We start from the raw sequence: 25,018 nt of genomic DNA, 5'->3' as shown, positions 1-25,018 counted from the left end.
GAGCAGAACACGTAAAACAACATATGATCAATTTCATGATATGACTCTATGATTATGACTGACTGTGATCCTTGAGTGAGAGCAATCCAATTGGCAAAACTTAAACTGAGTGTTTGGTTCTGATAGGACAGTAAAATTGATTAAACCTTAGTTGATTGTAATGTTTTGATAGGAAAATGATTGTAAATTAACAAGTATCGCCTGTAAGTTTCCTTTTCACATTTTAAAACAAGAATGGTTTTTTTATTCCATGTTTGTGCTACATTTTACTTGAGAGCTGTAACATGGATTCTTTCCAAATGTAAGAAACACACTCTATTCTAATAAAAAAAGGTGCAGTCCAAATGTTGATTTTGATATGTGTATTTTATGAAACAATATTATTCTTTTACAAATTTTAAATGTTGTTTTTTTAATTGAACATTGTGTGACCTTTACCGTGAGAACTGCTACATGGGTTCTCTTCAAATTTAAGGAACACTTTTTTATATTAATTGGAAAGATGCAGTGGAAAGATTGATTTTGATATGTGTATTTTATGAAATTTTGCATGTTTTGAACTAAGGATCTTTTTGTTTTTTTCATTCAACATTGTGTGACCTTTAACTTTAACTAGAACTGTTTCTTGTTTGATTTTACCCCCAATCTAAAAAGGCGGGTTTGACAAAGCCATACCATGGATATCCGTCTGTCTGTCTGTCTTTCCAAAGACATTTTTTGTGATTGCAGTGGAAAGGGTGATTTTGATATGTATATTTTATGAAACAATATGAATTTTTACATGTTTTGAACTTAGGATGTTTTTGTTTTTTACATTCAACATTGTGTGACCTTTAACTTAAGAACTACTACTTGGATTCTTTCCAAATTTGAGGAACACATTTTAAACAAATAAGAGATGTGCAGTGCAAATGTTGATTTTGATATATGTATTTTATGAAACAATATGATTTTTTACATATTTTGAACTAAAATGATTTTTTTAATTCAACATTGTGCGACCTTTAAGAACTACTTAAGAAGTACTTAAGAATGTTTTTTATTCTTCTTCTATGTCTGTGCTGCCTTTTACTTGAGAGATGCCACATGGATTCTTTCCACATGTAAGAAAAACTTTCTATACTAAGAGAAGAGGTGCAGTGCAAATGTTGACGTTGATATATGTATTTTATGAAACAATATGATTTTTTTGCATGTGTTGAACACAGAATCATTTTTGCGGTGCGGTCCAAATGTTGATTTTGATATGTTAATATTATGAAACAATCTATTTTTTGGGCATGTTTTTTTGCAGAATGTCTCTTTTTAATTCAACATTGTGCGACCTTTAACTTAAGAACTACTACATGGACTCTTTCCAAATTCGAGGAACACTTTCTATACAAATGGGAGTGATGCATTGCAAATGTTGATTTTGATATGTATATTTTATGAAACAATATGGTTTTTTACATGTTTTTAACTGAGAATGTGTTTTTTAATTCCACATTGTGCGACCTTTAACTTGAGAACTACTACATGGATTCTTTCCAAATTCGAGGAACACTTTCTATACAAAGGTTGATTTTGATATGTTTATTTTATAAAACAATATGATTTTGTACATGTTTTGGACTTTGAATTGGTTTTTTAATTCAACATTGTGCGACCTTTAACTTGAGATATTAGTTGGATAGATGTAGTGCAAAGGTTGATTTTGATATGATTATTTTACAAAACAATATGAAATGTTTGTATGTTTTGAACATAGAAAGTTTTTTTTAAATTTTCTATGTTTGTGCTACCTTTTACTTGAGAGCTCCTACATGGATTCTTCCAAATGTGAGAAACACTTTCTATACAAATATGAGAGGTGTAGTGCAAATGTTCATTTTGATATGTATATTTTCGGAACAAATATTATTTGTTTCATGTTTTGAACTTTGAAAAATAAATGAGTCGAAGATACCCTTGTTTATTTTAGTGTTAAAATGTTAAAAGCTTTTCTGCCAATGTATGATCCGAGAGCATCATGGTATTACTGTCCATGCCACCTTCCCAGTTTTAGCAGTTTTGAACAGTTTAATTACTTGAACGGGTGGAGGAAGCACTGCTGAGACTTTTTACAGACATCAAATTATTATTTGGGGGAAGGCAGCATTTTTTATGTCAAAATATGTCCCTTACCTCGTAATTTTATCATATCTGTGTCATTGTTTTACTCAGTTACCAAGGCAAAAGCAGTGACCATGGATAAGGTTGAAGATCATCCCTGTGATAAGTTCGTCTGATTCCTCATTTGAGGACTGAAAAGAATCCGCATCCACTCAGCCCAAGTTCTGACTTGTCATTTAACAAATAAATAAAGGTCACCTAAACCAGAATTCTATTGTCATTTTGTTGCTGTCATCATATTTTTTAATGGATCAAGGCAATCAATCATAGGACATCCAATGCAAGGACTATTTTGCCTGTCTCAGTGTTGCTCTCAATGCTGAATGTATTGGGTGAGGCCAAGGAAAATTAAATGTTTCAATTTGTGCCGGGTTTATTGTCTGATAGTTTTTGATTTGCAAACTCGTGGGAAAATCATATATCTTATAATAGTGTTGAAACATTTGTGAACAATTTGCGCATAGTCTTGAAAGTTGTTTTGGAAAATAAGTATTGTGTCACGAAATTGTGCACGTAATTAAAAACATTTTGAATTTTGTCTTGGCCGTATTTGAAACTATGTAAGCCGAGGTACCCTGCCAGAAGACAGCGCATTTCATTAACATGCTCTTCCTCAGATAGAGTTCAGAGTGAATTCAGCTTGCAGAATTTACTGCTTGTTACCTGATATTTTAACCAGATTGGTACAAACATTTCATGCTGCCTGGGAGGTATTGTGGAATATAACAGGGGTAATCTAACGTTGAGCCAACGCTGCCTATCAACGTTGGGCCAACGTTGTTTTGACCGACGGCACAATGTCTGACTTCTTTCTGGGATGTGTCATGTACCCTGTGATCTGCGTCGTCTAAAATTTTTGGTGATATATGATGTGATTAATTGCATATTTGTGATGTTTGATGTCCCATGTACCATATGTGTCATGTATCCTGTGATCTGTGTCATGTAATGGTTTTTATTCGGTGATATGTGATGTGATTATTTGTATATGCGTGATGTGCCATGTGACATATGCGTCATGTATCCTGTGATATGTGTCACGAATCTTTTGGGTTTCTTAATTTATTATATGCAGTGTGATTAATGTTATATGTGTGATGTGTGATGTGTGATGTGCCATGTACCATGTGTGTCATATATCCAGTGATCAGTGTCATGTAATGTTTTTGTTTGGGATATGCGATGTGATTGATTGTACATTTATGATGTACCATATGTGTCATGTATCCAGTGATCTGTGTCATGTATTTTTGTGTTGTGATATGTGATTAATTGTATATTTGTGATGTGCCATGTGCCATATGTGTCATGTGCCCTGCAATAGTATATACAAACATCTTTAATGATAAAAATTTAGATGTTTCTTTTTTAATGATATCCCAAATCTAAAAGGGTGGGTTGATAAAGCCATACCAAGGATATCCGTCTGTCCGTCCTTCCAAAGACATTTTTTTGCGAGTGAGTGCAGTGGAAAGGTTGATTTCCATATGTGTATTTTATGGAACAATATGATTTTGTACATGTTTTGAACTTAGAATGTGTTTTTTTTTAATTCAACATTTTGCGACCTTTAACTTGAGATATTAATTGGAGAGATGCAGTGGAAAGGTTGATTTCGATATGTGTATTTTATGAAACAATATGATTTTGTACATGTTTTGAACTTAGAATAAGTTTTTTAATTCAAAATTGTGCGACCTTTAACCGGAGAACTGCTACATGGATTCTTTCCAAGCTTGAGGAACACGTTCTATACAAATAGGAGGGGTGCAGTGTAAAGGTTGATTTTGAAATGTTTATTTTATAAAACAATATGAAATTGTCACATGTTTTGAACACAGAATGTTGGTTTTAATTCTATGTTTGTGCTACCTTTTACTTGAGAGCTCGTATATGGATTCTTTCCAAATCTGAGAAACACTTTCTATACTAATAGAAGCGGTGCGGTCCAAATGTTGATTTTGATATGCGTATTTTATGAAACAATCTAATTTTGTGCATGTTTTGAACACAGAATGTCTTTTTTTAATTCAACATTGTGCGACCTTTAACTTGAGAACTACAACATGGATTCTTTCCAAATTCGAGGAACACTTTCTATACAAATCGGAGTGGTGCATTGCAAATGTTGATTTTGATATGTTTATTTCATAAAACAATATGATTTTGTACATGTTTTGGACTTTGAATGGGTTTTTTTAATTCAACATTGTGCGACCTTTAACTTGAGATATTAGTTGGAAAGATGTAGTGCAAAGGTTGATTTTGATATGTTTATTTTATGAAACAATATGAAATGTTTGTATGTTTTGAACATAGAAAGTTTTTTTTAAATTTTCTATGTTTGTGCTACCTTTTACTTGAGAACTGCTGCATGGATTCTTTCCAAATGTAAGAAACACTTTCTATACAAATATGAGAGGTGTAGTGCAAATGTTCATTTTGATATGTGTATTTTCGGAACAAATATTATTTGTTTCATGTTTTTAACTTTGAAAAATGAATGAGTCGAGGTTACCCTTGTTCATTTTAGTGTTAAAAGCTTTTCTGCCAATGTATGATCCAAGAGCATCATGGTATTACTGTCCATGCCACCTTCCCAGTTTTAGCAGTTTTGAACAGTTTAATGACATGGACGGGTGGAGGTAGCACTGCTAAGACTTTTTTCAGACATCAAATTATTATTTGGGGGAAGGCAGCATTTTTTATGTCAAAATATGTCCCTTACCTTGTAATTTTATAATATTTGTGTCATGGTTTTATTCAGTTACCAAGGCAAAAGCAGTGACCATGGATAAGGTTGAAGATCATCCCTGTGATACGTTCGTCTGATTCCTCATTTGACGACTGAAAAGGCTCCTCAACATCTCAGCCCAAGTTCTGACTTGTCATTTAACAAATAAATAAAGGTCACCTAAACCAGAATTCGATTGTCATTTTGTTGCTGTCATCATGTTTTTTAATGGATCAAGGCAATCCATCATAGGACATCCGATGCATGGACTATTTTGCCTGTCTCCGAGTTGCTCTCAATGCTGAATGTATGGGGTAAGGCCAAGGGAAATTAAATGTTTCAATTCGTGCCGGGCTTATTGTCTGATGGTTTTTAATTAGCAAACTCGTGGGAAAATCATTTATCTTTTGATAGTGTTGAAACATTTGTGAACAATTTTCGCATATTCTTGAAAGTTGTTTTGGAAAGTAAATATTATATCACAAAATTGTGCATGTAATTATAAACATTTTGACTTTTGTCTTGGCCGTATTTGAAACTATGTAAGCCGAGGTACCCTGCCAGAAGACAGCGCATTTCATTAACATGCTCTTCCTCAGATAGAGTTCAGAGTGAATTCAGCTTGCAGAATTTACTGCTTGTTACCTGATATTTTAACCAGATTGGTACAAACATTTCAAGCAGCCTGGGAGGTATTGAGGAATATAACAGGGGTAATCTAACGTTGGGCCAACGCTGCCTATCAACGTTGGGCCAACGTTGTTTTGACCGACGGCACAACGTCTGACTTCTTTCTGGGATGTGTCATGTACCCTGTGATCTGCGTCGTGAAATATTATTGGTGATATATGATGTGATTAATTGTATATTTTTGATGTGTGATGTGCCATGTACCATATGTGTCATGTATCCTGTGATATGTGTCATGGAGTGGTTTTTGTTTTGTTTTGTTTTTATATGCAATGTGATTATTCTTTTATATACCATATGTGTCATGTATCCAATGATCTGTGTCATGTAATGTTTTTGTTTGTGATATGATTATTTGTATATGCGTGATGTGCCATGTGACATATGCGTCATGTATCCTGTGATATGTGTCACGAATCTTTTGGGTTTCTTAATTTATTACATGCAGTGTGATTAATGTTATATGTGTGATGTGTGATGTGTGATGTGTGATGTGTGATGTGCCATGTACAATGTTTGTCATGTATCCAGTGATCTGTGTCATGTAATGTTTTTGTTTGGGATATGCGATGTGATTGATTGTACATTTATGATGTACCATATGTGTTATGTATCCAGTGATCTGTGTCATGTAATGTTTTTGTTTCTGATATGATTATTTGTATATGCGTGATTTGCCATGTGACATATGTGTCACGAATTTTTTCAATTTTTTATATATGCAATGTGATTAATTTTATATGTGTGATGTGTGATGTGCCATGTACCATGTGTGTCATATATCCAGTGATCTGTGTCATGTAATGTTTTTGTTTGTGATATGCGATGTGATTGATTTTATATGTGTGGTGTGCCATGTACCATATATGTCATGTATCCAGTGATCTGTGTCATGTAACGTATTTTTGTGATATGTGATTAATTGTATATTTGTGATGTGCCACGTGCCATGTGCCATATGTGTCATGTGCCCTGCAATAGTATATACAAACATCTTTAATGATAAAAATTTAGATGTTTCTTTTTTAATGATATCCCAAATCTAAAAGGGTGGGTTGATAAAGCCATACCAAGGATATCCGTCTGTCCGTCCTTCCAAAGACATTTTTTTGCGAGTGAGTGCAGTGGAAAGGTTGATTTCCATATGTGTATTTTATGAAACAATATGATTTTGTACATGTTTTGAACTTAGAATAAGTTTTTTAATTCAAAATTGTGCGACCTTTAACCGGAGAACTGCTACATGGATTCTTTCCAAATTTGAGGAACACGTTCTATACAAATAGGAGAAGTGCAGTGCAAAGGTTGATTTTGATATGTTTATTTTATGAAACAAAATGAAATTTTCACATGTTTTGAACACAGAATGTTGTTTTTAATTCTATGTTTAAGCTACCTTTTACTTGTGAGCTCGTACATGGATTCTTTCCAAATCTGAGAAACACTTTCTATACTAATAGAATAGGTGCGGTCCAAATGTTGATTTTGATATGCGTATTTTATGAAACAATCTAATTTTGTGCATGTTTTTAACACAATGTCTTTTCTAATTCCACATTGTGCGACCTTTAACTTGAGAACTACTACATAAATTCTTTCCAAATTCGAGGAACACTTTCTATACAAATGGGAATGTTGCATTGGAAATGCTGATTTTGATATGTATATTTTATGAAACAATATGATTTTTTACATGTTCTTAACTGAGAATGTGTTTTTTAATTCAACATTGTGCGACCTTTAACTTGAGAACTACAACATGGATTCTTTCCAAATTCGAGGAACACTTTCTATACAAATGGGAGTGGTGCATTGCAAATGTTAATTTTGATATGTTTATTTTATAAAACAATATGATTTTGTACATGTTTTGGACTTTGAATGGCTTTTTTAATTCAACATTGTGCGACCTTTAACTTGAGATATTAGTTGGAAAGATGTAGTGCAAAGGTTGATTTTGATATGTTTATTTTATGAAACAATATGAAATGTTTGCATGTTTTGAACATAGAAAGGGTTTTTTAATTATTCTATGTTTCTGCTACCTTTTACTTGAGAGCTGCCACATGGATTCTTTCCAAATGTAAGAAACTCTTTCTATACTAATAGAAGCGGTGCAGTGCAAATGTTGATTTTGATATATGTATTTTATGAAACAATATAGTTTTTTTCAATGTTTTGAACCTAGAATGTTGTTCTTAATTCTATGTTTTTGCTACATTTTACTTGAGAACTGCTGCATGGATTCTTTCCAAATGTAAGAAACACTTTCTATACAAATATGAGAGGTGTAGTGCAAATGTTGATTTTGATATGTGTATTTTCGGAACAAATTTTATTTGTTTCATGTTTTTAACTTTGAAAAATAAATGAGTCGAAGTTACCCGTGTTCATTTTAGTGTTAAAAACTTTTCTGACAATGTTTGATCCAAGAGCATCATGGTATTACTGTCCATGCCACCTTCCCAGTTTTAGCAGTTTTGAAGAGTTTAATGACTTGGACGGGTGGAGGTAGCACTGCTAAGACTTTTTTCAGACATCAAATTATTATTTGGGGGAAGGCAGCATTTTTATGTCAAAATATGTCCCTTACCTTGTAATTTTATAATATTTGTGTCATGGTTTTATACAGTTACCAAGGCAAAAGCAGTGACCATGGATAAGGTTGAAGATCATCCCTGTGATAAGTTCGTCTGATTCCTCATTTGACGACTGAAAAGGCTCCTCAACATCTCAGCCCAAGTTCTGACTTGTCATTTAACAAAGAAATAAAGGTCACCTAAACCAGAATTCGATTGTGTTTTTGTTGCTGTCATCATATTTTTTAATGGATCAAGGCAATCCATCATAGGACATCCGATGCATGGACTATTTTGCCTGTCTCAGTGTTGCTCTCAATGCTGAATGTATTGGGTAAGGCCAAGGAAAATTAAATGTTTCAATTTGTGTCAGGCTTATTGTCTGATGGTTTTTAATTAGCAAACTCGTGGGAAAATCATTTATCTTTTGATAGTGTTGAAACATTTGTGAACAATTTTCGCATAGTCTTGAAAGTTGTTTTGGAAAGTAAATACGACCGTTATAGAACTCTTCTGCATACAAGATGTCTTCGTGACAGTGAAGTGTCACTGAATGTATTCTTAGCAACCAATGCATCGAAATGTCCTCATCGAATTCCTCTTCCTCTAGGGTGTCTTCGTGACAGTGAAATATCACTGAATATATTCTTAGCAATCCATGAGTCGAAATATCCTCTTCAAACTCTTCTGTCTCAAGGGTATCTTCGAGATAGTGAAGTGCCACTGAATATAATCTTGGCAATCAATGCATCGAGATGTCATAGAACTCTTCTGCATCCAAGGGTGTCCTTATGACAATGAAGTGTCACTGAATGTATTCTTAGCAATCAATGCCTCGAAATGTCCGTTTAGAACTCCACTGTCTTTAGGGTATCTTCGTGACAATGAAGTATCACTGAATGTATTCTTAGCAATCAAGGAATCGAAAGGTCCTCATGGAATTCTTCTACATCCAGGGTGTCTTTATGACAGTGAAGTATCACTGAACGTATCCTCAGCAATGAATGAATAGAAATATCCTGTTCAAACTCTTCTGTCTCAAATGTGTCTTCGTGACAATGAAGTGCAACTCAATATAATCTTGACAATCAAGGCCTCGAGATTTCATAGAACTCTTCTGCATCCAAGGTGTCTTCGTGACAGTGAAGTGTTACTGAATCTATTGATAGCAATCACTGCCTCGAAATGTCCTCATAGAATTATTCTGCCTCTAGGTTATCGTCCTGACAGTGAAGTGTCACTGAACGTGTCCTCAAGAATGAATAGAAATATCCTCTTCAAACTCTTCTGTCTCAAATGTGTCTTCATGACAATGAAGTGCCACTCAGTATAATCTTGACAATCAAGGCCTCGAGATTTCATAGAACTCTTCTGCATCCAAGGTGTCTTCGCGACAGTGAAAGGTCTCTGAATCTATTCTTAGTAATCCATGCCTCGAAATGTCCTTTTCAAACTCATCTGTATCAAGGGTGTCTTCGTGACAGTGAAGTGTCACTGAATATCTTCTTGGCATTCATTGCCTCAAGATGCTTCATTCCACTGTTTTCCCTCCAGGGTGCCTTCGTGCCAGAGAAGTGCCACAAACTAGTTCTTGGCAATCATTGCCTCGAAATGTGCACATTGATCTCTTCTGCCTCCATAAGGCCTTCGTGACAGTCAATTTCCACTGCATCATAATTCCTTTTGACCCTATTTTGCCTCCAGTGTGTGACCGTCGTTATCCAGTGGTCAGGCATGCTTCAGGCGGATACAAAGAGGCTGACACTGCCTCTGACAACCAAACAATCCCAGATTTTGAACCTAAATCTAAAGAATTTGGAAGTGTCTTTCTATAAAGTAACGCGCCTACGTGCAGGTTGTTAGTGCGGGTTAGTGCGGGTTAGTACAGTGTTAAATCTCTGAACCTAACGTGCCTTAGAAGCATACCCGACCCTTAGATCGAGGTCTCCAGAGGTCTTATTTGGGTACCAGTGACCATGGGAGGTGGGAAACCTGGTCCTGGAGAGTCTCCTGATGATGCCTTATGCCTCAAGGATGTCTTATTGGCAGACATATTACTATAGAGGTCTTCTTGGTCATTTCCTGCCTCCAGAAGTCTTAATGGCACTCTAATGCTTCCAGTGTTTCTTCGTGACAGTCAATTGCCACTGAACAGCTTCTTGGCAAACATTGCCTCCAGACGTCTCCTTGCAATTCGTCTGTGTCTCTTCTGTGATTTGTTACAGACTATCCTCTTGGACAACAATGTTTCCAGAAGAAATCAAGGCACCTTTCAACCTCCATGGTGTCGTCGTGACAGTGAAGTGCCACTGAATATCGTCTTGGCAATCATTGGTTCAAGAGTTCTAGGACGTCTTCTTGACAGTGAATTGTCACCGAATATGTTTTAGGAAATGAGCTGCTGGACGTCCTCGTGAAAGTGAATTTTCACTGAAAATCTTCTTGGCAATCATAACTCATAGATGACTTGCCTCTTGGGTGTCTTCATGACAGTGAAGTGTCATTGAACATCTTTTTAGCAATCAATGCCTCGAAATGTCCTCTGAGCACACTTCTGCCTGCAGTTTGTCTTCGTGAAAGTGAATTACCACTCAATATATTCTAAGCAATCAATGCCTCGAGATGTCCTCATGGAATTCTTCTGTATCCAGGGTGACTTCGTGACAGTATTTATGGAACGCTTCTGCCTCCAGGGTGTCTTCGTGACAGTGAAGTGTCATTGAATATATTCTTAGCAATCAATGCCTCAAAATGTCCTCCACTGCCTGTAAAGTGTCTTCGTGACAGTGAGGTGTCATTGAATATATTCTTAGCAATCATTGCCTCGACATGTCCTCTTGAAACGTTTCTGCTTCCAGGGTGTCTTCTTGACAGTGAAGTGTCATTGAATATAATCTTAGCAATCAATGCCTCAAAATGTCCTCCACTGCCGGTAAAGTGTCTTCGTGACAGTGAGGTGTCATTGAATATATTCTTAGCAATCATTGCCTCGAAATTTCCTATTAGATCTCTTATGCTGTCTCTTCATGACAGAGAAGCGTCACTTGGTATATTCTTGGCTATCAAGCAATGTCTTTACAAACTTTTTCTGAGAATCTCCTGTACTCAGAACGGCTGGGTGGGTGAGTGAGTATGGTTTTACGCCGCTTTATTCAATATTCAAGCAATATCACGGTGGAGAACACCAGAAATTGGCTTCACACATTGTACCCATGTCGGGAATCTACCCCGGGTCTTCGGCGTGACGAGCGAACGCTTTAACCACTATGCTATCCGACAGCCCTTCTCAGAACGGATGAAACAAGAAATACGTGATGTTTGTGATGTACCGTAAAAATATTTTCTACCCAAAAAGCTAAGTGATTTTGTACCGATGAATATATAACAATCGATCTCTATAATTATATTTCTTTTTACATGTATATTGCAAACAATAGTAAATGAGCAGAACATGTAAAACAACATATGATCAATTTCATGATATGACTCTATGATTATGACTGACTGTGATCCTTGAGTGAGGGCAATCCAATTGGCAAAACTCAAACTGAGTGTTTGGTTCTGATAGGACAGTAAAATTGATTAAACCTTAGTTGACTGTAATGTTTTGATAGGAAAATGATTGTAAATTAACAAGTATCGCCTGTAGGTTTCCTTTTCACATTTTAAAACAAGAATGTTTTTTATTCCATGTTTGTGCTACCTTTTATTTGCGAGCTGCAACATGGATTCTTTCCCAATGTAAGAAACACACTCTATTCTAATAAAAAAAAAAGGTGCAGCCCAAATGTTAATTTTGATAAGTGTATTTTATGAATCAATATTATTCTTTTACAAGTTTTAAATGGGTTTTTTTTAATTCAACATTGTGTGACCTTTAACGTGAGAACTGCTACATCGGTTCTCTTTAAATTTAAGGAACACTTTTTTATATTAATTGGAAAGATGCAGTTCAAATGTTGATTTTGATATTTGTATTTTATGAAACAATATGAAATTTTGCATGTTTTGAACTTAGAATGTTTGGGGTTTTTTTATTTTATGTTTGTGCTACCTTTTACTTGAGAACAGCTGCATGGATTCTTTCCAAATGGGAGAAACACTTGCTATACATATAGAAGAGGTGCAGTGCAAATGTTGATTTTGATATGTGCATTTTATGAAACAATATGATTTTGTACATGTTTTGAACATAGAATGTTTTGAAAAATGAATGAGTCGAAGTTAACCCTTGTTCATTTTAGTGTCAAAAGCTTTTCTGCCAATGTTTGATCCAAGAGCATCATGATATTTCTGTCCATGCCACCTTCCCAGTTTTAGCAGTTTTGAACAGTTTAATGACTTGGACAGGTGGAGGTAGCACTGCTGAGACTTGTTTCAGATATGAAATTATTATATGAGGGAAGAGAACTACTTTTATGTAAAACATACGTCCCTTACCTTGTAATTGTATCATATTTGTGTCATGGTTTTACCCAGTTACCAAGGCAAAAGCCGTGACCATGGATAAGGTTGAAGTTCATCCCTGTGATAAGTTCGTCTGATTCCTCATTTGAGGACTGAAAAGGCTCCTCAACCACTCAGCCCAAGTTCTGACTTGTCATTTAACAAATAAATAAAGGTCACCTAAACCAGAATTCTATTGTCATTTTGTTGCTGTCATCATATTTTTTAATGGATCCGAGTTGCCCTCAATGCTGAATGTATGGGGTAAGGCCAAGGAAAATTAAATGTTTCAATTCGTGCCGGGCTTATTGTCTGATGGTTTTTAATTAGCAAACTCGTGGGAAAATCATATATCTTTTAATAGTGTTGAAACACTTGTGAACGATTTGCACATCGTCTTGAAAGTTGTTTTGGAATGTAAATATTATATCACGAAGTTGTGCACGTAATTAAAAACATTTTGAATTTTGTCTTGGCCGTATTTGAAACTATTTATACCGAGGTACCCTGCCAGAAGACAGCGCATTTCATTGACATGCTCTTTCATGCATAGAGTTCAGAGTGAATTCAGCTTGCAGGATGTAGTGCTTGTTACCTGATATTTAACAAGATTGGAACACATTTCAAGTTGCCTGGGAGGTATTAAGGAATAAAACAGGCAAATCTAACGTTGGGCCAACGCTGTCTATCAATGTTGGGCCAACGTTGTTTTGACTGACGGCACAACGTCTGACTTCTTTCGGGGATGTGTCATGTACCCTGTGATCTGTGTCGTGTATTTTTTTACGTCTGAGTTCTATGTATAATGTATCATGTGATATGTGTATTGGAATGTTGTTCTTTTTATGCGATGTGATTAATTCTACATATGTAATGTGTCATGTGCCATGTTTTTTTATGCGATGTCATGTAATGTTTTTGTTGGGTGATATGTGATGTGATTATTTGTACATGTGTGATTTGCCATGTGACAAATGTGGCATGTATCCTGTGATCTGTGTCATATAATGGTTTTTTTGCGATATGTGACGTGATTAATGTGTAATGTGCCCTGCGGTTATATGTACAAACATCTTCAATGATAGAAAATTAGATGTTTCTTATTTAATTATACCCCAAATCTAAAAGGGCGGGTTTATAAAGTCATACCAAGGATATCCGTCTGTCCTTCCTTCCAAAGTCATTTTTTTTCTGTGAGTGCAGTGCAAAGTTTGATTATTGATAAATATTATTATTATTATATTTTTATTCTGAAAAATATTATACTTTACGTGTTTTTAACTTCGAATATTTCTTTTTATTTCAACTCTTTCGTGGTTAGAGTTTAAAGTGAATTCAGCTTGAAGAATGAAGTGCTAGTTACCTGATGTCTAAACTTGATTGGTTCAAACATTTCAGGCTGACTGGGCGGTAATGAGGAATAAAACAGGCGTAATCTTACGTTGGTCCAACGTTGGCTATCAACACTGGGGCCAACGTTATTTAGATCGGCGATCCTACGTTGGGCCAACGTTGGTGCAAAGTTTGATTTTGATATGTATATTTTTTGAAAAAATATGATTCTTTACATGTTTTTAATTTCGAATATTTCTTTTTATTTCAAATCTTTCATGGTCAGAGTTCAAAGTGAATTCAGCTTGCAGAATGAAGTGCTTGTTACCTGATGTCTTAACTAGATTGGAACAAACATTTCAGGCTGCCTTGAAGGGATTGAGGAATAAATTAGGCGTAATCTTACGCTGGGCCAACGTTGGCTATTAACGCTGGGCCAACGTTATTTTGATCGGCAGTCCTACGTTGGGCCAACGTTGATGCAAAGTTTGATTATGATGTGTATATTTTCAGAAAAATATGATTCTTTACATGTTTTTAACTTTGAATATTTCTTTTTATTTCAATTCTTTCACGGCGAGAGTTCAAAGTGAATTCATCTTGCAGAAAGTAGGGCTTGTTACATGATATCTTAACCAGATTGGTACAAACATTTCTGGCTGCCAGGGAGGTATTGAGGAATAAAACGGGCGTAATATGACGTTGGGTACATGGAATGTTGTTTGTGATATATGATAGGAGTAATTGTATATATGTGATATGCCATATGCGTCATGTATCCGGTGATATATGTTTTTGTGACATGTAATGTGTGTAACTGTATATATGTGATGTCATGCATCATGTGATCTGTCATGCAATGTTGTTTGTGATATGTCATGTGAGTCATTGTATATGTGTGATGTGGCATATGCCATATCTGTCATGTATCCTGTGATATGTGTCATGTATTTTGTGTGTTATGTGAGTTATTGTATATGTGTGATGTGCCATGTGCCATATGTGTCATGTATCCTGTGATCTGTAGCATGCAATGTTTTTTGTTGTGATGTCATCCATTGATATTTGTGATGTGCCATATATGTCATGTATGCGTGCCATATGCGTCATATTATATGTGCTATATTTCATTTCATATATCATTTGTCATTTTACATGAGATATGGGTAATGCGATGTTATATGCAATGTGTCCTGTGTCTTGCGATATATATCAGAAGATATGTTTCATGTGACGTTTGTCATGAGTTCGTTTATATGTGTCCTGTGTCGTGCGTCATGTATTAAGTAATGTGCCATTTATATCATGTATCCTGTGATATGTGTTCTGTAATGTGTTATGTGATATTTGATTAATTTTATATGCGTGATGTGTCTTGTTTCATGTGATATGCGATATGTTTATGATATGCATCATTTTACCTGTCATATGTATTCTGTGGTATGAGCCACGAAAATGTTTTTCGTCATATGTGGCGTCCGGTATTTGTTATGTCGCATATGATGTGTGTAGTGTCATTCCTGTTTTGTCATGTGTCATGTCATGGTGATATATGTCCTGTGTCTTGTGATATGTATCAGGAGATATGTTTCATGTGACGTTTGTCATGAGTTCGTTTATATGTGTCCTGTGTCATGTATTAAGTAATGTGCCATATATATCATGTATCCTTTGACATGGGTTCTGTAATGTCATGTGTCGTGTGTCGTATCATGTGAAATGTGAATCGTGTGATGTATCATGTATTGTGTCACGCGAAATATATCATGGTATACATTGAATGTTACGTAATATGTTATAGTGAGTGAGTGAGTATAGTTTTACGCAGCTTTGAGCATTATTCCAACAATATCACGGCGGGGGACACCAGAAATGGGCTTCTTACACACCTGTTGGTGAGAAACCCATTTGAGATAACTGGTATCAAACATAAGTGTGAGATCGAATTCCAGGCCCCTTGATTGGCTACTCCATGGTGATGACCCGAGGTCAGATGATGACGGACTACTTCCCTGAGTGTAAGTCATTCATAAGTTGCTCGTGCTTCAGTCGAATGTCCACTTACGTCTGTATTGAACAACAGGACCGTGTAATTGATAATAAAAATAAACAAACTCGTCCTCATCTGCGAGTTTGTTTGGTATTATTATCAGTTACATTATCTGTTGTCAACATTATCGTTTTTTTTCGGTGTGAAAAACACCCTGGATGCCACAGCGACACATATGTCCCTCCTCTTCAACCCTTACTTCGAAATCAAATCGAATAAAATTCAAAATACATCACGCAGACTAATGAATTCCCCCTTCTGTTTATCATTTACTGTCATTTGTCAAAATTAATAATGCGCTACTCATGAGAATAGACACAATTCATCGGTTCGATGCTAAAAAGGTGCGATTTGAGATTGTGTTTACAAAATGCCGGTGATGAGACGCCTATTCGATCAGGTATATTTCAAACTCAGCTGCTATACATGCATTCCTGAATTCCTCATACATTTTCGAAACAATGGGTAAATGTTTTTGTGGCAAATGCAAATTATCATGCGAAATAAATTAGGTATGAAAACGAAAACTGTGCTCGGAAAACAGTACTTGCTGAAATGTGAACAAAGCAAAATTCAGAATTTACACTGTGTAGCATATTTAGAGGTACTTTCGTCTAATTGTTGCATTCATTGGCTCGATGAGGCGTTTGAGAATATTCATGGGAAGAGTATCGTTGCACTAATTATGGAAATACACATGTATACATTACAATGATGTGGTAAATTCAACAGAAGCCTTAAAAGTTTCCGTCCTGTGTGACACCATGACTGACGCTAAATCACGCACAACGATGACGGTAGTCATCTGCATTTCTGACTAATTCTCTTTGTTACATTGGAAAACATGGTAAACAAATAACAGTACGCAGATTGTCAGAATGTTTCTGATTGCTTACGAGACACATTTATGTGTATACGATCCCTCAATCAACGAAAATCCTCCTCTGGTGTAAACTTTCAACTTGGCACCCAGAGTGTTCTTTGTTTTTTGTCTAGTTTGCACATTCATCATCGCCTTGATAATCCGAAGATATGACGGAAACCTTTTTGTGTAGGGTCACATTATTTATGAGTGGTAAGCAGCACATAGGATGACGTCACTTATGGCAGTGGTGTTATGTATTAATGCGCTACTGCAATCATAAGAATAGACACAATTTATCGGTTCGATGCTAAAAAGGTGCTATTTTAGGGTGTGTAAGAAACAAATTACTGCACTCGTGCCTGTCAAATACCATTGATCTTACAACTCGTTGTTACAAACGTATCTAACTCGCTTTCGCTCGTTAGATACGTTTTGAAACAAATCGTTGTAAGATCAATGGTGTCTGATAGACACTCGTGTAGTAATCTCTATTTCACACATTGTGTCCATGTGGGGAATCGAACCCGGGTCTGAAAGGTCTCGAGCGAACGCTTTAACCACAAGGCTACTCCATCGCCCCTTATGTTATATATGTCATGTGATATTTGATATTTGATATGTGTCATTCCTCGTGGATACATGTGATATGCGTTATGTGTCATGTCATGTGTGTCATGCGATAGATGACGGGTAGTATGTATGAAATGTAATATGTGATGTGTGATGTGTGATGTGTGATGTGTGATTTGTGACGTGTAATTTGATATTTGATATCAAATATTTTTTCATACCCCATTTCATCATGGATATTGTGATATTATGTCATGTATCACGTCATGTGTGATATAGATGACGGGTAATTGGCGATAAAGATGTGCCAGGTGTTTAGTGATACATGACATGTGTCATGTGATATGTGTCATGAGAAGTTTGATGTGTCAAGTTGAATGTGGTATGTGTCATGTGATATATCATATATGTGATATGTCATACGATATGTGTCGTGAGTCATATGGCATATGACATTTGATATGTGTCATGCGCCATGTGATATGCGTTATATTTGACATGTTTTATGTGGTATATGTCACGGGACATGTGGTATGTCATAAATGTGATATGTGTCATGTGATATATGTAGTGCGTCACTTGTCATGTGATATGGGAAATATGTCATGCACCCTGTGATGTGTCATCTAAAATCTAATATGTGTGAAGTGATATGTGATATACGTTGCGTGATGTGTCTTATGATATGTGTCATTTGATATGTGATATGTGTCATCTAATATGTACGATGTGATATATGATATGTGTTGTGTTGTGTGATGTGTCATTTGATGGTATGTGGCAAGTGGTATATGATGTGTGATGTGTTATTTTGCCATATATCATGCGCTATTTGATATTTGGAATTCATCAAGTGCAATGTGATATATGTCATGTGTCATGCTATCTGTATGATGTGATGAACGACAGGTAATAGGTGATATATATGTGTCATGTGTTATGTGTTATGTGACATGTGACATGTGTCATGTGATATGTGTCATGATACGTTTAATGCGCCAAGTTAAATGTATTATATGTCGTGCATGATGTGATATGTCATACATCTAATAAAAAAGTATACAAGATGAAATGTATTAAACCATTAAGCCGTTCCATAGGGAACTAATATAATCAAAGCAAAATTACGCTTAAGTAAAAATACATAAACAATGTTACTCAATAGGCTTACTCAGCATTCGCGTGATAGAGTAACCCTGAAACATCGCTACAAACATTAAAGTTGCTATCCATAACCGTTTTATGTCCCCATGTTCCTACAACTTCTAAATGGCTAACAATGAGTACTTTACAATTAAATGAGCATTAGACCGGTGTATACAAAGTAGTATCTTGATGTTTAAAAGAGGAATACTGGCTTGACAGTCAACTCATCTCAGTCCAATGTTATGCAACAAACGGACACCGAGTTACGTACGGGGTAGTGAGTGAAATGTGTCGACCATATCCGACACTACTCGCGAAGACACCAGAGATTTTGTCATAGAGTTCACAGAGTAATAGTTCATTACTTCCTGTGCACAAGGTCACGACAATACGTTTTCGTCTCCAGCATTAAAACTTTAAATTACGTACATACTTTGTTAATAAAGATTTTCAATAGGCGCTCATGACCATCTGTTTCGCTATGTTATTTTCTCAGCGTTGTATGCTAATCGGTAAACACCATGGAAGTAACAGCTGTAAATACGAAAACTATGCCATTTCATTTCAAATTAATGTTTAATGCAATTTAACTAGGTTTACACGTTTGAAGTAGTCGAACTTGAGGATGGAAAGCTTTTGGAAGCACATGAGTAAAGACGAATATCGTCAAAGATACATCTATTTGATATGTTAGTCAGCAACAATGAATGTTGACAAACTGCGGCAATTACTTGTAAATGAATTTACAGGGTTTCTGTCGCGAAATCGTAATATGACAGCTTCTTTTATCAGTAAACATTCAATATTTGTAGAGACATTTATTTAGAAACTGCAGACATGTTACATTGCGGCGCATGCGCATGTTGTAAAGTGCATCTGGTGTTGCGGTAATGTCCGAAATCCCTACCCTTATTCTGGTAAAGTGACACACCAATGCAAGCTATTGCTGACGGGTGAGGTGACCCTCCTAACACAAGTATCCCACCCTTACCCTCATTGTTTTTACCCATCACATCTGACTGATCATAAATATCCAACGGTAGGTGTTGACAAGTGCGCAGGTTTTATCACACGGTTGTTTTACAACATATATTATTTTGTAAAATCACAGCGTCTATTATATTAAAGTAAATAAAAGCAAAACTTACGTTTGGTGATATTTGCATTAACACGGTTGTTTTTCTTCAAAACAAAGAAATGATTTTTGAGTGAAGGAACACGCGCTGGTTCATGGGACAAATGTTTTCATGACGCTAAACATTGAATTATATCAGACATCGGTTGAGTAATATGTCTTGACTGCAAAAATATCAGTCTTGTGCAAAGGAAAATTGGTCACCACGTGGTTTTACGACAGCATATTGCTGCGCGTTTTATACCTTAGGATGTCTCCGTGGAAACAACACGATCAACTGTGTAAAACCGACCACAATGCTTAGAGTTTCTCAACAACAGATTTTTAAAGAATACAAATTGGACGTGGTATAGATAAGGGTAGAAAAATCTTTACCTCGTTGTTTGTCCTTTGAACTGTCTCCATGTGGGTCGGGCGGGGGTCGAGCTTGCAATTGCTGAGTGCTTGGTTTTTTTCCAGTATTTGGGAGGGGGTTGTGTTTGTAAAAAAGTCACATAGGCAATATACACCAGACGCACATTTCTCAATCACCGACTTCTTGGAATGCTCTCGGTGAACACGTTTTGGTGGACGTCCATTTGGGGGGATCACGTCGACTATTCTTGTCTACTCTTCCTCTCTTCGTTCCGTTTTCTTTATCACCAGTGTATAATTTTCAAAATAAAATCCATCACGTTGTCCAAGCCGTCTGTGTATTGATTTGAAAATGTCAATGCGTGTATCCTCCACACTTTCGATATCGTAGGCCATCTTCCTTGCTGTGAGAACTGGTCAGTGCTTCAATGACCCTGCTCGGGCTGCCCATTGTTTGTTGATTGCCTGGACGCTGGGTCAGTCAGCAGTGACAATACTTGTGTAAATTCGCCTTTACATTTGTTTACATTTAGGACACTTGATTTTAAGCAAAACGCTCAATAATGATCATGATTCACTCACATATACCCATTCCGGGTTGCTTCAAGATCACATTACATTATTTTTGCACAACATCATCTCATAATTAATGCGATTGTGACGGAGCTTTCTTTTCAGCGACATGCTATTCAGGCGCATGCGCATCCTACTATGATCTACACTAACACCCAATGTGAATACGTACCAATATACATGTTGCACTCAATGTGTTAAATCTGATTCATTTAGGCAATTTCTAAAATGCCTAAATATTTTAGTCATTTCACAAATTAAGTTACAAATCTGTTCATTGTCCATTGACACGCTGACTGATTTTACACATTTTCTGAAACATAATGTTCTGTGTTGACAACCGGGCTGTGCACATGTAGCACTTTATATAGCTACGATGTTTACTGGCATCCTGGGTGTACATGTATCACCGTATAAAGCTCCGTTGTATTATAGACTATCATCCTGGGTGTACATGTACCCGTATATATAGCTACGTTCTAAAATAACATCCTGGGTGTGCATGCGTCACTATATACAGCTACATTGCATAATGACAGCCTGGGTGTACATGTGTCACTATAAACAGCTACATTATATACTCTAACATCCTGGGTGTGCATGCATCACTATATATAGCTACATTGTATACTGACATCCTGGTTGTGCAGGTGTCACCAGGAAAACCTATTTCATATACTGACATACTTGGCGTGCACGTGTCACTACATAGAGCTACGTTGTACACTGACATCCTCTGTGTACATGTGTCACTTTATATACCTACGTTGTATAATGCCACCCTTGGTCTACATGTGTCACTATATATAGCTACGTTGTACACTGACATCCTCTGTGTACATGTGTCACTTGATATAGCTTCGTTGTATAATGCCACCCTGCGTCTACATGTGTCACTATATATAGCTACGGTGTACACTGACATCCTGTGTGTACATGTGTCACTTGATATAGCTACGTTGTATAATGCCACCCTGCGTCTACATGTGCTACTATATATAGCTACGTTGCATACTGACATCCTGTGTGTACATGTGTCACTTTATATAGCTTCGTTGTATACTGACATCCTGGGTGTACATGTGTCACTTTAAACAGCTACATTGTATACTGACATCCTGGTTGTGCAGGTGTCACCAGGAAAACCTATTTCATATACTGACATACTTGGCGTGCACGTGTCACTACATAGAGCTACGTTGTACACTGACATCCTCTGTGTACATGTGTCACTTGATATACATGTACCTACGTTGTATAATGCCACCCTTGGTCTACATGTGTCACTATATATAGCTACGTTGTACACTGACATCCTCTGTGTACATGTGTCACTTGATATAGCTTCGTTGTATAATGCCACCCTGCGTCTACATGTGCCACTATATATAGCTACGTTGCATACTGACATCCTGTGTGTACATGTGTCACTATGTATAACTATGTTGTATAGTGACATCCTGTGTATAGATATGTACATCTACCACTATATGTATGTATGTTGTATACTGACATACTGTGTGTACATGTGTCACTTAATATAGCTTCGTTGTATACTGACATCCTGTGTGTACATGTGTCACTATGTATAACTATGTTGTATAGTGACATCCTGTGTATAGATATGTACATCTACCACTATATATAGCTATGTTGTATACTGACATCCTGGGTACATGTGTCGATATGTATAACTACGTTGTACACTGACATCCTCTGTGTACATGTGTCACCTCTGTCGGCGTCTATGAATTCTTGGAGTGTCACTTCTGGTGGAATGTCTGTGACGTTCTTTAACTCTGTCCATACATCTCGCAAGTCTGATTCAGCCACACCATCCGTCAATAGGAAGCCACCTTTCCTGAAACAGTTCTTTATCGATGTTGCATTGACTTGCCGCCACGCTCGAAGTACCATCTCGATTGCATTCAGTATGCGTTTGTATATATGAAACGTGCCCTCTATGTGCATGAGACATACATTGTAATATATATAAAAGACACTGTTTGTACATATGATAGATCTCACCCATGTACATCAGAGACATGTGTTGTACATGTGAAAGATCTCCTCCATATTTCAGAGACATGATTTGTGCATGCGAAAGATCTCCTCCATATTTCAGAGACATGTTTTGTACATGTGAAAGATCTCCTCCATATTTCAGAGACATGTTTTGTACATGTGAAAGATCTCCTCCATATTTTTGAGACCTGTTTTGTACATGTAAAACATCTCCTCCATATTTCAGAGACTTGTTTTGTACATGTGAAAGATCTCCTACATATTTCAGAGACATGTTTTGTACATGTAAAGGATCTCCTCCATATTTCAGAGACATGTTTTGTACATGTAAAAGATCTCCTACATATTTCAGAGGCATGTTTTGTACATGTAAAAGATCTCCTCCATATTTCAGAGGCATGTTTTGTACATGTGAAAGATCTCCTACATATTCCAGAGACCTGTTTTGTACATGTAAAAGATCTCCTCCATATTTCAGAGACTTGTTTTGTACATGTGAAAGATCTCCTCCATATTTCAGAGACATGTTTTGTACATGTAAAAGATCTCCTCCATATTTGAGACATGTTTTGTACATGTGAAAGATCTCCTCCATATTTGAGACCTGTTTTGTACATGTAAAAGATCTCATCCATATTTCAGAGACATGATTTGTGCATGCGAAAGATCTCCTCCATATTTCAGAAACATGTTTTGTACATGTGAAAGATCTCCTCCATATTTTTTAGACATGTTTTGTACATGTAAAACATCTCCTCCATATTTCAGAGACTTGTTTTGTACATGTGAAAGATCTCCTCCATATTTTTGAGACCTGTTTTGTACATGTAAAACATCTCCTCCATATTTCAGAGACTTGTTTTGTACATGTAAAAGATCTCCTACATATTTCAGAGACATGTTTTGTACATGTAAAGGATCTCCTCCATATTTCAGAGACATGTTTTGTACATGTAAAAGATCTCCTACATATTTCAGAGACATGTTTTGTACATGTAAAAGATCTCCTCCATATTTCAGAGACTTGTTTTGTACATGTGAAAGATCTCCTACATATTCCAGAGACTTGTTTTGTACATGTAAAAGATCTCCTCCATATTTCAGAGACATGTTTTGTACATGTGAAAGATCTCCTACATATTTCAGAGACATGTTTTGTACATGTAAAAGATCTCCTCCATATTTGAGACATGTTTTGTACATGTGAAAGATCTCCTCCATATTTGAGACATGTTTTGTACATGTAAAACATCTCCTCCATATTTCAGAGACCTGTTTTGTACATGTAAAACATCTCCTCCATATTTCAGAGACATGTTTTGTACATGTAAAGGATCTCCTCCATACTTCAGAGACATGTTTTGTACATGTAAAAGATCTCCTCCATATTTCAGAGACATGTTTTGTACATGTAAAAGATCTCCTCCGTATTTCAGAGGCATGTTTTGTACATGTGAAAGATCTCCTCCATATTTCAGAGACATGTTTTGTACATGTGAAGGATCTCCTCCATATTTCAGAGACACGTTTTGTACATGTGAAGGATCTCCTCCATATTTGAGACATGTTTTGTACATGTGAAAGATCTCCTACATATTTGAGACATGTTTTGTACATGTGAAAGATCTCCTCCATATTTGAGACCTGTTTTGTACATGTAAAAGATCTCCTCCATATTTCAGAGACATGATTTGTACATGTGAAAGATCTCCTCCATATTTCAGAAACATGGTTTGTACATGCGAAAGATCTCCTCCATATTTTAGAGTCATGTTTTGTACATACGAGAGATCTCTATGTAAATATAAGACATCTCTAGTATATATGAAACACCTCTATATAAATAAGAGCACATAACGGGCATGTTTAGTAAATGTTTTCAGTATAGTAACTTTTTCATAACGTTTGTAATTGTTTGGGTCAAATCCAAATTACAAGTGTATACTTTCTTTTGCCCTGCAGTTTACATAACTGAGACATGTTTTGCACATTCTCTTCTGTACACGCAAAATGATTTCTAGAAATAAAAAAATATTGCATTTTAATGAGCTTTATATCTCAACCACCTGTCTTTTCTATCAAATACATGTCTTAAGTCTTTGAATGATATTTTGCATTTACATGTCTTATTAATATGATGCATGTATTATTCATATAAGCTGTCTCATTTATGTTCAAATGTTGTTTTTCATAAATGTCTTTTTTTTATGTTTTATGTCTTAATAAGAAGATACATACACCGTGTTTTCAATGTAGAGCTAGGTTACCCGTAGTTTTTACCTCACTAAATTGAATTTTACATTATAAATTTAGCGCGGTTAAATCTAGAGGTAACCTTCCCCACATCGAAAACACACTATGTTTA

General features: G+C 36.1%; 1 pseudogene; it reads right to left on the bottom strand.

The window, feature by feature from the left end:
* The window catches only part of LOC139467506 (RYamide receptor-like), a 67,479-nt pseudogene extending 44,934 nt beyond the window's left edge, over positions 1-22,545 (bottom strand).
* Positions 22,546-25,018: the final 2,473 nt, after the last annotated feature.

This window comes from Haliotis cracherodii, unplaced genomic scaffold (genome assembly GCF_022045235.1).
Source record: "Haliotis cracherodii isolate W230 unplaced genomic scaffold, xgHalCrac1.p SCAF_2, whole genome shotgun sequence".
In the NCBI taxonomy this organism is placed as follows: domain Eukaryota; kingdom Metazoa; phylum Mollusca; class Gastropoda; order Lepetellida; family Haliotidae; genus Haliotis; species Haliotis cracherodii.
This window is presented reverse-complemented; position numbering and strand designations above follow the sequence as displayed.